Source organism: Takifugu rubripes, chromosome 6 (assembly GCF_901000725.2).
Source record: "Takifugu rubripes chromosome 6, fTakRub1.2, whole genome shotgun sequence".
NCBI classification, from domain to species: Eukaryota; Metazoa; Chordata; class Actinopteri; order Tetraodontiformes; family Tetraodontidae; genus Takifugu; species Takifugu rubripes.
The window spans coordinates 6,897,104-6,911,523 of record NC_042290.1 but is presented as its reverse complement, the minus strand read 5'-3'; positions in this window follow the sequence as shown (position 1 = coordinate 6,911,523).

The window sequence follows — 14,420 nt, the reverse complement described above, 5'->3', positions numbered from 1 at the left end:
TTGGAGATTAGCGGGAGGATTTAGCTGCAGGGCTCACGGGGGAAGCTGACAGCGCTGGGCGCCGGCACCACTCTCTGCGAGTGTGACCAAACCTTTTCATGCGCACCATGGAGAGAAACAAACAGGATGTGTGTCTGATGCCGGTGGGAGTCTTCCTCGTGGCCCACATCAGAACAGAGAGAGCAGAATGAGGGGATGAAGCATGCAGTCAGAGCCGATACTGTCGGCGTCTCACAGACAACAGTGGAAACTGGTATCCATGATAACCTGAGTAATGAGGCCACGCCCGCTTTCCTGGAAAAACAGTAACCCTCTAACTGCTAAGAACACTCTGCTATAAAAACAAAACTCAGCTGCTGGTTTGTAGCAATAAATTACATTTTGTGCCATTTTTGTTTGCTTAAAAATCGGTGACGATGAATGAAAAAGCCAACGTTTCCAGAGGCATTTATGATCTGATATGTCTGCTCTCTGTGGTTCAGTTTCTGTTGTGATACCAAGAACAACAGCACTGAATCACAAGAAGACATGTTGCTGTCATTTGCCACCAGAAAAGAGGGTAAGCCGCAACCATGCGGTGCTTGTAAGATTATTTTTTTTACTATTGTTGTTATTTTGTCATTATTTCGTATTTACTGTACCTTAGCCTCACCTTGTTGCCACTCCTGCACAGTGAAACGCCCAATGTTTAACCGTGTGTTAAATGGCTGAAGAGTGCATCGGCGTAAATATGGGGGGATATAACCTTGGTCTGAGTGTGCTGGAGTGTGATAACACACACAGCCCTCGCTGCTAATGAGTAATAGGCTGGAGAGCTGATGATATACTGCAGCTTAACGAGGTTAACATGCTTCAAAGAATGTCTTCTTATCACGCTTATTTAGCTCTTTTTCCCACAACTGTCTTTTCTCTCCACTGTCCAGTGCCTCATTTCTCACTGTCCTCCCCACATTTCCCGACTGGCTTGTTTTTTCCTCGTGTGTGATATCGTTAGTGCCGTTAAGGGGTTTGTAAGATGCTACTGGAAGGAGCCCAACAAGCCGTTGTTGAGGGCTTATTCTAAGTTTGATTGTTGTATTTTTGTCAGCTGCAGGATGAAAGACGGCGAATGATGCTGAGAAACCCGCTTACCTGCACCTCCAAGAGGATTAATTCAAGATTTAAGGCTGAATTCTGAACCGCAGCCGAGTTATGGCTTTAAACTGTTATTGTAATGAAGCAGCGATGCAGAATTTCAGTGTCCATGACAGCAAGATGAATTAACCAGGCATTTGCCTGCAGTCTCCTTCCCCTGTCTGCTAAATTATACTAGTTGACTGTTTTGCCGTTTGAAGTGGTTCTAATCTAGGTGTAAAATACATGAATTTTAAATATTATATATGGGATCCAACAACATTTTCATAATTTAATTGTTGCAGTGGAAAAACAGCTTTTTTTTCTGTATAGATCTGTAGGGGGAAATCCCTGCACAACAACTCAGCCTGGAGTTCTCATCCTGCACAAAAGCTTCACACCCAATAATCCTCAGAATTTATAGGAACTGGAGGACTTCCCATTGAATGAGTAAGAAAGAGCCGGAGAGATGCTTCTAGTTCTGCTTATCCAAAGAGAAAAGCTCCTCCATTATGTGCCAAAGTTTGAGATTGTCATGACGATGAGACAGCGCTAACCTTCTTTTCAACTTTCAACTTTTCTTCACTTCTGTGGAAGAGCTTCAGAAATGCTCCATCCGTCAAATCCCCTAAAGAGGCCACGTCCGAGTCCTCTCCTCCCTTGCTGACTAATCAGCTGGAACAGTTTTCCTCCAAAAAACGCGGCGTATCACGCTCTCCCACTGATGCGAACTCTTGACTTCACCTCCCAATATGGCCACCATCTGGAAATGACCTACTGCAGTGACACGTCCCCCCCCACTCCTTTTCTCTCCTCTAACGCTGTCAGAATCAAGGCCGGCGAGTAAAAGAGTATTAAAGATAATATCAAACCTTAAATCCTTGCACTTGCATTAATCTTAATTATATTCAGTCAGTTTGGTGAGAGATGAGTCTTTTATGCTAATAGTGGCTAACAATTTTCGCTTAGTTTTAAAGGGTTTCAGTGCAACTTTTAATCACATAATTTAGAAATGTGATTAATGAGTACAGTCTATGCAGTTAGAGTTAGCTCAAACTATTATTTACCAGTAATCTTGATGAAGAATGCAAAATTACACTGAAATTACTTATATCATCTACTTATATACATTAGAGTAAATTTCACAGCAAAAGTTGAGAGGGCAAGTCCAGGCCTCTCATTTACTTAAAATATTGGTTCCACAATAAAAATCCAAACTTATATAGTGCCTAATCTGTAACAATGTGATTACATAAAGTTGCTTTGATGTGTAGCTGCCATGATCATGGTGATACAGTTCCAGCTTCCTTCCTTCCTTTTAACGTAATCCCGATCATTTTAACAGATTGCTGCTCGATAACGATAATTCAAATGAAATCCGGACCTCTTGCTTCCGCAATCTTGTTTTTTTTTTTTTTAAAACCTATAGTAAACTGCAGAATAAAGCTCTCATGTCATGATGTGATTTCCTCAGCTGATAATGTGAAATAACTGCTGCAGAGAACAACCGTCTGGCTGTGTGTTTTGATCTGGATAGGATCTCCATATGGTGTTTTTTTGTACAATGACACACATGTAATTCATCCTCTTCATCTTCAGAAATCCCATCTAGTTTAAACATGCCTGCCTCTGGTACACTGATGTGAGAATTTGCCATTTAACAGTGTAGGAGTCTCACTGGTCACTGCAGCTTGACTATATCGATCAAATCTAGACCCCATTCCCCCCGGCCCTGTGGACCAGTCAATTATATTTTATATTTAGTATTTTCCCGAGCGTAAAGATCGAAACCTTGTCGTCAACCCTGTCACTAAAGGTCCCAGAGTCAACTGAAGACTGACATTTTTGTGGGGGTATCTTCAGGTTGTGACGCTCAGGTGGGGTCATACGCTGTTAGCATTTGTTATCCAAGGCTGCCCCCGAGGCCCCTTGGACACGCTGGAATGATAATTGACACTAAAATGTTATAGGCATGTGGTTGATCTCCAGAGAGATACAGTATAATAACATAAACACAGAATATGAAGAATCTAGAGTCGACTACTTTGAAGCTCTGCTTTCATATCAGCAGGAACTCATGAAAAACATTGTTCCTTGACAACATAATCTACCACATCACACAGCAGCTTAAATTAATGAAATTAGCTGAGCTGACCGTTCAGCCAAACATGGCAGTTCGGATTTAGACAGGAAGCTTACTTTTATTTGTTTTTAAATCCGACTGATTTATGTTGTGACACAGTCACAGTTGGAAACAGGCTCGGTGAACACTCGGTTTTCTTTAGCTAAAAAGACTTAGCTTTGCTATGTTTTGGTTTTATTTTGGCAAGACAAATTCTTGGAGAGGCTTGGGCACCGTAAATATTTGAAGGGGTTTACACAACAAATATCCTGAGTTGATGGTGAAAATACACCATATTACTATATTTGCTGCTCGTTACAATAATGTGGCAAGAAGGGAGGCGGTCTCCTGGAGCCTTCGTCACAGAAAAGCTCAACAACGGAACGTGAATTGACCCGAATATCAATGAGTTTTTCCTGGGCGCGATGCACCTGCCACTGCGCTTCAGGCTATCGCTTTGTTCCGCAACGGAAATTCCTGCAGTCACGTCTCATGCAAATCACCTCCTGTGGCTCCCACTCGGCAGGTCGTAGCAAAGCAGAGGTTACAGCCTCAGCACGCTTGTTGCAGAGCTCAGGTCATGTCAGCCAGCCCCCCCACCCCCCACCCCCTCCCGCCCGCTGTCGTACATTTCCACATTAAAATCCTAACAAGCCTATTGAAATTCGGGAGAAGCCGTTTAATTTACCCCGGAGCCAGCATTTTTCCAGTATGTGTACCCTGTAATGGGATTTCCACCGCACCCCCCCGAGCTGTGAAACCATTCTCACCACATTTAAATAGTGAGAACTGCTGCGTGTCCCCAGAAATTAAACTTCATGCTGCATGACAATAAGTACCTCTGCCTGTGTGAATGTTTCTGCATCTACTCCGCTGTGTGCGTTTCCCAAGCCTTGTTTACTTTCGACATGAAGTTTTCTGTTGAGGAGCAATAACAGGATAAACTGACTCACTGTGGCATTGTGGGTAGGGCAGCACTTTTGTTGTTTCAGCTGATCTAGGAACTGTTAATTCTCAGAAGGTAACAAAGGTAACGAAGCATAAATGGGACAATCATTCATCGGTGTTGAAAGGCTTCAGGAAGTGGTCACAATGCACAGGAGTCACGGCAAAGCTCTTCACCGGCATTATTAAGAGTGCAAATATGGTGAAAGATAAGATTGTAATGTTTCCATCCATTTCTCAAACTGACAGTCAAAAGGAAAGATGCTGCTGGTGAGTTCCAGCTAGCCGATAAGAGATAAGGGAAATAAATGAGCAGGAATCAGCTTGGAAGTATTGACAGAGTAAAGCACATATGGTGGGAATTCATTTTTTCCCACACCATCATCTTCTCAACGGTCGGTTCACTCCTTTATTTATGCATTTTATGGATATTTTTCCCAGCTCAGTAAGTTTTAATGCATCTGAAAATCAAATTTAGTCACAGAAAAGGTGAAACATTCACACTGGAACCACCTTGTTTAGTGCACAAACACATGCTCGGTATTCTGGCTGATGAGGATTCTGCGTCGTTGACCCGTCTCTACTGACCTTTGCTATTTTCACTCCGTAACATTCACACCTACGAGGACACGAGAATAGCCGACTGTGATGTTGCAACACCTTGTGAAATGACACTTCGACATGTCATCCGCATGCAACGTGACGAGACTAGTTTTAAACAGATGATGTTTGAAAAGCACTTTTAGGTAATTGTTTGTCCTTACAGAATGACATCAGTAAATACAATATATTATGATATATTATGTCAGCTGTTACGAGCATTACTGCTCTTTTATATGGCAATTTGTAAGATTTTGATTGGGATTGTATTAAAGTATGTAGGATTTATTTCAGGAGTGACTCAGGGATCTATACTTGGCCCAGACAGTTTTAGCTTCACCAAACAGGTTAGGTAAGGGGTGACTTATTATTTTATTTTTTTGTCCTTGCAGAAGTATTGAGACAAGAACACAGATGTGACGTGACTGCAGAATGATGGCGTGAGTAATTTGGTGCATCGTCTCTGGTTCCTGAAAGTTAATCCTTAAAAGATGTTGCAAAAACAATGATAGATGAGCATTCTCTGAGATTATGGGGGGGGTCATTCTTTGAATTTCCAAAAACAACATCTGTCAATGTTTTTTTTTGTATGAGAAGGAAAACCAGTGGTCAGCCAGACCTTAAGAACTGATATGCCAGAAAATCAGCCTCCCGGAGCTAAAGTAGTCTCACCGATGCACCAGTTAAAAAGACATTAGAAGTGGCTCTTCTGCACGCAGGTCTTACAACCCTGCATCACCCTGCCCCCCCCCCCCCCCCACAGACCGTGTCCGGGGGCCCCATCTGTCATAATCACTCACATATGTTTTCGTAAAGAACCCGTAGGACCGTCTTCTACAGGCACCCAAACAGACCCCGATTAATCTCGCAGACGCACGTGTGAGGAATACAACACACTCTGACACGACGGATTTGATTGGCTTAAAAGAACGCAACAGACCCCCCCCCCCCACACACACACACACACACACACCAGCCGCCACCACCGCCATCCCCAACGCCGCCATCCCCCGCCCTCTGAACCATTCATAAAAATTAGCATCAGCTTCAAACTTTCAGTGGAAATCTTGACAAAACTGTTGATTTCTCAACATTGTGGAAGGCGTCTGATCGAAACCTTGAAACCTTTCACATAAATAACGAAAATAACGATGAGCAGGATTGGCAACATTTGGCACCTGCTGCCTTTTAATTGGAGGAGAGCCGAATGTTTTGTTTGGCCGTCCTGGGACTGCAGGGTTTTCTCACCTCTCCTCCCATTGCTACCCCTCCTCCTCACCTCTTCACCCCCCCCCCCCGGATTTGTTGCCACTGGTGTCACCCCCTGGGACAGGATGTCATCCACTTGTTAGCTCCCCGCTGAGTGACCATTTGGGGCACTGGAGAGAAGAGCCGGTAACCTGGTGTTTGTCATTTAACTCCGGAAGGAGACATTAGAGGAGAATTGGCGGCATGCGGCGCTCTTTGCACCGTATGCGGAACATACATTGTGCTTTCAGAAGGTTTCTTCTTCTTTTCTGTGGGCTGGAATGTGGTTCAGGCAGTCACATACAGTAGCCCCAGCAGGAAGGATCATTGTATCTCATTATCTCTGCTAATCATCTTCATGCATAAGAACAAGAGGTCCTGGTTGAAATCCTGTTGGGCGGGTTTAATATCCTCCCCACAGTGAAGCAGAATTAAAACAAAAAGGTGGGAAGAAAGAAAAAAATCCATTGTTCCACGCAGCAGCCTCGATCAACACAATTTATTTTGATTTTGAGGGTAAATTGCTGACAGACTGTAGATCTGAGCGTACCATCATATTGTTTTGCGTTGTTCATACCTGCAGATGCTGTAAAACATTCATGAATTGTTGATGATGGAGTGCGAAACGTAGCCAGACGGCAGTTTTTCTTAACTCGTCTCTCCATCGCCGCCCGCGGGGTCTATATCAGGCGCTCCCCCTCCATTGTTGCTGAACACGTTCAATAATTTACCACGTATCACATTTGGTGCGTGCGGGAAGACGTCGTGGGCATTAATATTTGACGCCCTCTTCGCTTCATCGAGCTGATGGGCGACCACCACGCTTGGGCGGTTTGGGCGGTTGGACCGACGTCGACGAGTACAACCGTGCCTCTAAAGTTTTCTTGAACTTTCTTTTTCTGCATCTGACAGAGAATCAATTCAACATTTAAAAAAAGATGAGGTGCTGGGGCCTTGTCCTGCATCTGAATGATGCAGTGAGTGGAAAACAAGGAATCACGCTTCAGATGAAGCTTCAGCGTTTCCATGGTGAAATTATGCAGGTTTGGGAATAATCATTTGGGAATAATCAGCGCTATGTTGGCTTCTGTTGTATTTGTGCACGCCACTTTGCTTACAGGCCGTATAAGTTTGGTGTTCCAGGGCAACAGGTTAACTTGAGCTGTGTGTACGTTGTTTCTTCAGTGTGGTCTGCAGCATCATATGAGGATTGTATTTCATTCCAACTGGAATGAACTCCGGTTACACTACAGGGACTCAGGGCGGTTCTTTTTCTCTAAGCAGATACAGGGAGTAATATGTTTTTCAGGCTTTAAGATGCTGAATGCAGGGAAAATTGAAGATTGTTCGATGAAACACTTTTAAATTGCATGTTTTCACCCTCTTCCCCTCCACACAGTTGCTCGTGACCGTAAAGCTAAAGTCAAACATCCCAGTCAAAGCAAGCACACACAGGAATAGCTTCAACACGCCTTTTAATGAGCTTAGAGGTGTGACATTCCAAAGCATGTGTGACTGTTCATTCATTAAGTTTCATCAAACAGAAGATTGAGGTCACACGAGCCATGGTCAGGATGAACAAATATAAAAACAAGCTCAGGTGGTGGGACAGATTGGTTTGATCTCTAAAGGAAGGTGAAGGTGTATGGTTGTCCATTTACCACTGGTTAATAATAATGTGGAAAAATATTCAGAGTTGGAGTCGCAAACCTTCGTCCTGCCCACCCACACTCCCACTGTGTGTCTCTCCAACTCTTACGTGAATAGAAACATTTGAATGCAGAGCTCACAGATGAGGAGTCGGTGCGCAGGCACCAAAGAGAAGAGCAGATGCTGCGCTTCTGTTTCTCATAAAGCCACACAACAGGAAGTAATGACAAAGCTAACACGATATGACTCAAAAGGTTCGTCACTTCATACCCAAATGCGGTCCTTATTATCCAACATTATTGGACAAATCTATCAGGACTATTCAAATTTGGGTGAAAATACAACGTTACAACCTGAGAGGCTCAATCACTGATGCTAATTTGAGAATAACATGATTAGAATGCTGCAATAAATGAAGATTTGGCTTCCAATGCAATTAAGACACAATTGTTTTCTTTCCTCACCACAACTGGATTTATAGGGAGTAAAAATGTTGAAGTATTCAAACAGGAAACAGCAACAAGAGCTCAATCTACATACAATCGTCACTCACGACGACTGGGTCATTGGGTGAAACTTTATCAATGAATTTTATTTCTATATGCAGTGTTCTGCATGAAGTATAGCTTGATCATTCAGCGCATTTTACCGTCGTGCAAACAAAGCTGTGTTTAGTCAGATGATGTTTTTTTTCGAATTGGTCTATTTTATCAACTACAGAATGTGTCAGAATAAAAACAAAACACCTTTAAAAGGAGGCGAGAAATCTTCCCTGCAACCAGAAATCAGTAATTCTGGCGCTTTAAAGAGACTCGGGAATTCCTTCATAATGGATAACGAAGCTCTATCTGAATGAAAATGCACCTGATTACACCGAATATGAAGCCACTTTTGAAACAGGAGAGTGTGGGAAACTTTACACCCACATCCATTTACATACATCCACATTAACTCCTCCATAGTGCAAATATATACTTATAAACGCATGCAAATATTTCAGTTTCAACATTACATATTAAACACGATGTCATCAGTGTGTTTTGTACATAAAGGGTGAGTCACTGTGGCTCCAGCCTGAGCGTGTTCAACAGAGACAAATAGGATGGGATGTAAACAGAATATAGGTGTTCCTTTATTTAGTCTATGGGATAGACCAAATGTGTTTTCATTAGCAAGGAAAAATAAATACAAGCAAATGGACAAAGAAACACAGGTACGTTTTGAGGTTAACCTGACTGACAAAACAAAATTGCATAAGCCGTAAGTACATTAGGCTTCATGCAACAAGATTTAGGGTGATACTAAACTGCTGATTGTGATTATTATGGCGCTTACTTCCCAAGGCTGGTGGGAGTGGATGCGTGAATAAAGAGATGCATAAACACACCACACAAGCTGAATCCAGACTGACAGTTGACATGATAAAAATGTGACAAATGGCTGAGGGTGGCAGAAGGTAGGACAGACTGAATGATAGTAGGTGATCCGGTCTGCCTGGGTGTTGGAGAGTCGTCCTTTGGTTGCGTGCTGGCATGTGAGAGTGATCATGCCATAAAAATGATACAGGGCGCGGACTATGACCATGGCCAGGGCAGTGCACGTTATACACAACCCTTATTTTAATACGGCGCAGACTGCACACGGTGCCAGGGTCCTCTCCTCATCCCTTCCCTTTTTATTGCCTCCATTTCTCACGTGGGGAATTCATTAGAAATCGACAAGTGCGCCATGCTCAAACCGCTTAATGGGCGCCGGAGATAAGGGTCATCACTCTTGGTGTGTGCGTCGGTGTGAGTGGACATCTGCATGTGTGTGCCCACAGTGTTGACTTTGCAAAGAAACACGGGATGTTTTAGTTTGCCGTGACTGTTTTCATTAACATGAACCACTTAGTCGTCTGAGGCTGACGCTCCGCAAACAGCGTTGCTGCTCCCCTACCCGTAATGGAGACGGGGGGGGGAGATAAGACTTCAAGCACACACACCTTATCGTCAGGCTGCGGCTGGCTGTGTGTGTTTACCTGTCACAACAACTGCGTGACGGTCTCCTTCACGTTGTGATCACCGTGGTCGGCACCATGGAAACATTGACCTTTGGTCGGAGACTACAAGCTGGACTCAGTCTACATCTCCAGTTGTAAATGAGACACGCCTGGACTGTTGCTTCCCACTGATGACATCATCGGGGTCAGTGACCCTGGCCTTTACATAGAGGTAAGACGACGTCAAGTGGCGAGCATGTGACCCTGAAGGATTGGCAGCCTTCCCTTCTGAGTCCAAAAGGAGGCTCCATCCATGCAACATGATATGATAGACCCACCACGTCGGCTCGGTACAGCTGGGATTATACTTCCTTCTGAGGTCCACGTAGAGAATGTGTTCCACACATTAGTTGAAGCGCATACATTGGAACCAGACTGGAGGCGCTGAGACGCAGATGCCTTCACGTACACCGTTTTCTGATAATGAAATCTCTGTCAGATCCTTGTGTATTTGGGAGATGCACCTGGTGCTTTAGGTTTCTGTAGCCATGCTGAATGCATTTAATGCAGCGGGTTAAGGTAAAAGACGTGTGGGCTGTAATTAAAACTCAGACAGGCGGTTCAACAACAATGAGCCATCTGGTAGGTGAGGTCACTCCTTGAAAATGAGGTGGAGTTTCCTAAAGGGTTTGCAGATGCCTTTAACTGAGCTTGTCGTGGCTGGAAGTCACAAAGACTCAAACTGCGGTCGGCCAAACCCACTCGACATGCCTGAGATAGGTATCACTGTCTGCCCCATGTGCTACACAAACACACCTTCCTCTGCACGGAGCAGCGGCTGTGGTGCTGTCACCGCACGGCCACCCAGAATGACCTCTGCTGGCACGTAGACAGGGCGGGGGGGGGACAATAGAGTGCCGAGGCCACTCGGACAAAACACTCATGAACAATGATCTCTGGGGTCGCTGAGTCACTCTGGACTCAGGAACCACCTTTGAGAAACCAAAATGAGGGTTAATGACATTTCAGCATGCACTCCAACCAGTGTGACCACATTAGGCCCACGTAAAGGGTTGTTTCTACCCGCTTGTCTAATTTGACCTGGAGGGACGTTTTCTACATTACTGCCCTCACTGGTTAGGGGTTGGGACAGTGGAGAGACGTCATTCTGGTCCAAGCCAGAAAAACAGGGATCTGTTTTGCACATTCTTGTCACATAATGTTCATTTGAGCGCCGCGTTATCTACAGCGGTTATTCAGATTTTCATCCTACAACTTGCCGGTTAACTGGAGACATACATGGTTTCTCTTCCAGTCGCCACAGTGGTTACATCACACGGTCGACAGTCAGACCAGATTCGTTTTTTTCCTGTCAGAGTTTACTTGACAAACATGCAGAAAAAGACAGAGACGACATTTGCCAGCTCTTCTGGCGTCAGCTCGTTTCCTTTCTGGCCTCATTGTCAGGCGTGCTGATGACATCTGCCCGGGTCTGCTGTGTAAACTCCAGCCAATTGGCCTGGCGTATGCTTTTTTTTTTCTCTCTGTCAACCCAGGGAATGATGGATGCTTCCACATCCATCTCGTTCATTAATAAAATATGTTTCTGCTTGAATGTCTCAGCTGACGGCACCGCCATGGAAACGCCTGTGAGGGAGGGGAGTAAAGATGAAAAAAATCCATTTTACATCAACAAACAAGCATGTAAATACTCCTTATTTATCATCTCAAGCCTCCATCTACCGCCGGCTCATACGGACAAAGTGCTAAAACTCCAACACAAGTGTGATGTGATTTACGAGCTGGATGCGGCCCCGCAGGTTGATGCATTACGCTCTTATCTGACGCTTCTGCAGAGGGCAGGTCTGGTATCATTTAAAAAGAAGAGAGAAGCCTTATAAAGTATGACCACTGGAGACTCATACACCCACGGAGCTGCAGGAGAAGAGGAGGAAGGAGACAGAAATACTTTGTTATTTATTAGGAGTCCATTCGGTAGGAACAGCATTGGAAATTTAGAGGTCGGAGAACAGAGGCCAAAGGCTGGAGAGTTTTAAAGAGAAATCTTGTTAGGAGATCTTTGAGGGGAAATCAGTTTAGTTAGATTTAATCTAATACACTACTTGGATGCTATCACATCGGTCCGTCCAGTGAGATGTTACCTGAATACTAATGAAGCAGGGAAGAAGGCAGTGATTAGATTTTTTTTGAACAGACAAGCTGTTAAATCTGCAATTTTTAAAATCAAAATGGCTGATTACAATTTTTACACAGCATAAAATGAAGTCTGCAAGTAAAGCCAGCACCTCTGTTCCCCTCCTTCTCACTCTCATCTCACCAAAATTCCAAACAGAGCGAAAACCTGTTATTAGTTTGGTGGAAAATGCGGTCTGTCCCACAGGTACAGTGAGAGCTTGTGCTCCTGACTGGAGTCTCTTTTTTGGAATTAGGGCAAAGGACTTTTGATGATGGACCCCTGCCTCTGCAGAGACAGAGCAAATTTAGAGGCATGTCGGGGGGAAATGGAAATTAAGACTGGAAAAGAATAGATTAAAGTAAGATTCAAGATTAAAATAAAACACTTCATTGGAAGATAATCAAAGATTCTATCTCTATTTCTGTGCGATTACATCAAACTCCAATGCTAAGAGATTATCTTAGATTAATAACAATGTTCCTTTATTTGTAGCACCAGGCATGTTGATGGTTCTATGTGTCTAATAAACACTGCATTCGATATTAGCGAGGTAGCTGACAAATCTGGTAATTCTTGCCAGTGATCCTGTTAGTCTCATCTGCAGTGACAAACGTTAAGATATTATAAAACACCTGAAAAAAACAAAAGTTTCTAAAAAATCTCCCATCAGTTTAAACAGGGAGACGCTCGGTGTGTCTCTGTTTAAGCTGACGGGAGAGTCTTTTATCTGGAATTAAACTCTCTTCCTTCAGCTCAAAGCAAGTCATGCTGGGAGTTCACATGCTCACGATGGGGAGCTGGGATTTAAGTGTAGTTTTCAAAGTCTGCGTACCTTCTGTGGTGACTCATGAGTGCCTGACAGAGCTATGCTTGGAATTCCGAATGCTTTTTGTTGTTTTTGTTTTGAGCCCTTTCCTCGCTATGGCTACCTCGCTCGCAGATCAGCTGATAAAAGAGAAGCTCCTCATTTAGCAGGAACTGCTGCAGGAAGATAGCGACAGATCAAGCAGATAAATGTGAAAAGATCCTACGCTGTCACTGAAAGTGAACTGGGTGCTCTGGATTTATGCTTCTTTAAAATGAGATGACCCCTCCATATGCCTTGAGGAGGTTTCATGCATAAATACAAATTCAAATTGTAATATAATATTTATCTGATTAACCGTATCTCAATTTTAATTTATTTTGCTTGTATTAAAATGATATCAGTAGCAGAGTTTTTAAAAATGTTAAAGCTTGAATTTATTCATCTTTGTAATTCAATTTTTTATGTAGTTATTCTGCTTTGCTTCAGTTTTTTGGCATGCTTGTATTAACATAACGCATGGCTAACTTGTTAAATTGCGGCATTTATGTGCATGTGATTATAGGGAACATTTCAATTGCTTGCCCCCCAGGGCATCAAATTCCTATTATTTCTATCAGTGCAGATACTTCCAGTGAGCAATCACTCACAGGGAAAGCCAACGTTATAATAATCATGTAAAGCTGTTTTTTCTTTTATTGTTTGGTATGTACACAAATATATATATATATATATATATATATATATGACACAGATTGCTCATATTGTATGTGTATCACTCACAACTCAGAGCTCACAACACACTGACTGTGGAGGAGGAAACACAACCCTCTCAAGAGTGAATCGTGGTCTCTTTGAGCTTGTGGTTGTGCGTCGACAGGCGGGGGTGTTATGTCTCGGAGACAACCTGGGCAAAGTTCAGCCTCATTCGGAGTCACCAGAGTATAGACTGACCTTGCATGATCACCGTCAGGATCGCGTGAAGCTGCTGGCTGCCTTCGGAAAATAAAGGAGACAGCTCCTTCACACATCGTGAATCGTGAGTCCATTCACATATGCAGCACAGCATTGGAAATGATTTAAAATGGTGGGGAGATAAATGAATAACCTATTAAACAGTCACACAAAGGAACATAAACTGTTAAATACAAGTAAAGCTCTGACTGAAGTGTTATCTTTCAGAAAAGATGATGAGGTTGGTGTAAGGAGGCGTTTAGGTGAAATTTACAGGAGGGGGAAGTTAAAAAAAATTCCCATTTATCCTCTCATTTCACATTATTCAGCTTTCTGTACATGACAGACCAGAACTGAATCTACAGCAGCGCAGTAAACGAGTTGCCCTTTACGGCTGACATGACGGGAGCGTCTGCCATGCGTGAACCAACGAGGCTGGAGCGAGGTTACTCGGCCGGAATCATCTCCACAGGACAAATTTGAAGGTTCCAGCGAGCGCATCAGATGTCAACACAGTAGCAATTTGGAGCGAAATATTCGTCTGATGCTTCCGACCAGACTGAGAGGAAAGAAACACCAACAGCAGGTGTCACCGGCCTGGCCGAGGACGTAACAGAATCAAAGCAACAAAGACATTCAGTGGCTTTGACTGTGAACCTGCCCTGCCAATCCTGAGCTTTTAGCATAGGTGTCAGACGCCTCTGTAAGGAGATTAAGCCCTGCACGAACATAATTTACCCCCAGGAAAACTGCAATGAAGTGGATTAGTTTAATGGGAATCTGTCTGTCATCGTATCTCAACTTG